We start from the raw sequence: 3,578 nt of genomic DNA on the forward strand, positions 1-3,578 counted from the left end.
AGTCTTCAAAAAACTACAACAATTCCGTAATCTTCTTTTAACGTCTGGGACCTTAAGTCCGAGGTGGATACAAAATGTTGCATCATTTTTTTCTTAAGAAAATAATAAATGGATGTCGAAAAATATATCAATTTTTAACCCAGTTTACTTTTCATGAGTAATATAATTTAAAAAAGATTTCGTCGTCAACTGCTATTTTGATCACCAAAAGTGATCAGAACATAATGAAGAGACACCTGAAACTTTCCCTAACCAGCCTCGAAAGCCGGGACACAAAATACTTGATTAACTTCAACTCTTAATCGGCTAATGGCCACATTTAGATGTCTTAGAAACTATGACTTCATTTTTATAAGGGTGCCAATAAAACTCCGACGCAAGATATAATCCACTCAAGGCAAAAGTAGGGGAGGGTAGTCTTACTGGAGCTTAATGAGCCTTTTTCTCTTTAATTCCTAATGTGCATCCACTTCCATGAATGAAGTTAAAGCCCCAACCCTCTAGGGTATTTATACATACTGCTCTGTCATTAGGAAGTATTGTTAAGTTTATTAGAGTTGGTGAGCCTAAAATTAGACCGCGGTTTCCTAACAATAAAAGAAATTCTCTTCAAAAGCACCTCTGGAATGTCTCTTTGTATTCTCATCTGCACCAATTTTTTTCATTGAAATTTTCATATATTCAATTATAAATGCTTATCCTTATATTGAAAAGTTGAGATCTGAATAACTCAAAAATTAAACGTCAAGTATGTAAATAAGTCCAAATTTTCATTTATCCAAAATTGGCCAATCGCGAGAGAACTGAAGTCTTCAGATAATCCTTTCAAACGATATAACCAATAATTTCATTTTACATTTGCTCAAACAGAAAAAAGTAAAGGGAACGAAAAATTTCGTCTGTTTTGTGATAAGTTTGACCGTAAATATCAGTGACGTCGTTAAACTTTACCATTGAGGCTATTTGCTCGTTACTTTACGATACCATTGATCACCTTTAACGTGTGTGGTATCATACCTGCCATTAACTTCAGGAAAGTGGTTGAAAGCTTGGAAAAGTAGCTCTCAAAATCACAGATATCCTACCAATCATTACAATTCGTGTTTACTTTGTTGGTCATAGTTTGATTTCATTCCAAATAATTTATTTCTTTTGGCCAATTAAACGGTTACATTAATTTAAAAAAGCTTAAGCTTACTTTTTTTCAATTATGAATACCACACGCAGATGTCTTTCGCCTGTTCAAATTTACGTAGTGTTGTCAGTTGTTCTTTTATTGGGATCAGACAACTTTGTTCAGGCCATTTCAAAACGATTCAAACCCTGCAGTTCGAAAATGCAGCAGCAGCAAGGGTAAATTGGGATGGATCGATTACAATATTAAGTCCAAGCTCTGGGCAATAAGAGTGATCCCGAGTTGATCTCTATATGTGGCTTATTTTCACTTGTGATCGGTTAAGAACACAAGCCAAAATATTTGAGAAGAAATCAGAAGTAAAAAAAAAACCTTTTTTGGTTGGTTTATGGAAAGTGCTACTCATACATTTTCCATAGATAAAAAAATTACCAAAAATAGACCTTTCATGAGATTGACTCTACTTATGGAATTACAGGGAAAATGTATGATCAGCCTTTTTTCATAAAAAGAAATTGTATGATTACCACTTTTGGTCAACCCGGGAAGGAGGGGAAGGCAGGTTAAGGCGACACCCATTTTTGGTCAATCTAACTTAAAGTTTCTTAAACTCCGCCCGATCTTCTAACATCAGACGAGCTTCTAACATTAGAAGATTATTTCTACCACGAATTTTTGAAATTGGTTTAAAATCAGCAGAAATCCCAACCTATTTTTGTTGGAAGTACCCAGGGAGTCAGAAGGAAATACAAATTTTCTTGCGGATGATTTTCTCCGCGATTTTCGGTGGTCCAAAGAAACATTATGCCCATTCAACATGCGATCATGCGAAACTATCTTGCAAGATCTTGCAAGATTGTTTATAAGAAGATGCATCTCTTTGAAAATTATACCTCCTCTTTGCAAGATACCTCCCCCTTTCAAGATTCTTGCAAGATAATCTCCATCTTGCAAGCTCCATTTTTTCACTTATGAAGTCGAATTATTCTTGCAATATAACCTTTATTTGCAACCATGTTGCAAGATCTTGCGAGATAACCTCACTTGGTTGACTAGGGTGGCGAACTGCGAGATCAAGGCCATATTTAAGGACTCGAAATAAACTTTATAATTTCGAAAATTTTTAAAGGATTTGTTTTAGAGGACTTGGACTCTACTTTACTGCGCTTATCTTTAACTGATTTTACTAGCTGAAAAATTACGCTATTTTTAAGGGTGGAGAACACCAAATAATCGCCAAAAAAAATTCCTAAAAACGAAAATAGATTTTTCTTAAAAAAACGTTACTGTATCAATTAAAACGTTATGAAAAAAAATATCAAAAGCAGGCGCGGATCTAGGAATTTCTCGAGGGGGGGGGCGGATTTTCAAAAAAAAATTAAACTTTTGTCGACCTTTTTTTTTAAGTCGACCAAATTGATCTTCTGAGCTCTCCCAAACCATTATAAAGACCCTTATTTGACCAAATTTTCTGCGTCGCAGGCAAAATTTAGAAAAAAAGGCCAAAAAAAGGCGTTTTTTCGGCGCGCGCTCCCCCCTCAAAATTAGTATAGATTGGCGCCAAAGGCGCCTTTAGAAACTTTTAAGGGTCCGTCCTTTGGGCCGGCAGGGGGTCGAATCCCTGAGACAGAAGAACGTCTCCCCACCCCCCCACCTAAATACGTTTCTGATCAAAAGCAAAAGGTTATGGTACGCAATTTGGTGGGGCTTTCTGTATTGCTACATCAACAGCGATCTATTTCAAATAAAAATTCTTCTTATATTGAAATCGATCATGCGAGGTGCGATTACCGGAGAGAATACTGCGCTTATGAAGTGAAGCGCGTACCACGGGGATATCAGGCGCTGAAAAGCTGCTTCCCCATGGAGTCCACCGACGCTTTTTGCCGATTCGACAGCCAATGCTATTCACAGGAATGCATCGACAACCGATGCTACGAAGAACAAATAATGGAGGAAGGAGAAATATAAACACATTCTAATGATTCATGAAATTTTTTCGTAGGAGTCTTTGAAACCGTAATTGATTGACAGGTATAGTCTATCCAGTATCAAAGCTTTTTTCCATTAGTTATACATCTGACTGAAAAAAATTTCTGAAGTAGCGTTTTTAATAGTAGTTTATTTAATGAGAAGACCTTTTCGAAATCGTAGTTTTGCTTTTTCCGGTGAAACTTATTATAGTTCCGACCACTGAAAGCAAGGAGGGACTTTGTCTTCGTGTGTGTTTTACTAGTGTTTTTTTCTTTTTTTAGGCATAATCAGGTATGGCTAAAACTGATCAGAAAGGGTCATGAGTTAGGACCGATGTGGTTAACTCATAGAGTAATTTCGGATAGGGTACACCATCTGCTCGTCACGCTATCATATTTTCGGCCGGATAGATTCGTGCAACTTCTTAGTCTAATACCGATCCTAATCTTATTCTTATACTATCTAGTCT

At 36.5% G+C, this 3,578-nt stretch overlaps 1 long non-coding RNA gene across 1 annotated transcript; it reads left to right on the forward strand.

Moving 5' to 3' along the window:
• The first annotated feature begins 547 nt into the window (after positions 1 to 547).
• LOC134842530 (uncharacterized) lies at positions 548 to 3,239 on the forward strand. The gene is made up of 2 exons (XR_010162508.1): positions 548 to 1,353; positions 2,917 to 3,239. It is a non-coding gene; the product is annotated as an uncharacterized LOC134842530 (long non-coding RNA).
• The last annotated feature ends 339 nt before the right edge of the window (positions 3,240 to 3,578 follow it).

The sequence above is a fragment of the Symsagittifera roscoffensis genome, chromosome 3, assembly GCF_963678635.1.
Source record: "Symsagittifera roscoffensis chromosome 3, txSymRosc1.1, whole genome shotgun sequence".
NCBI classification, from domain to species: domain Eukaryota; kingdom Metazoa; phylum Xenacoelomorpha; order Acoela; family Convolutidae; genus Symsagittifera; species Symsagittifera roscoffensis.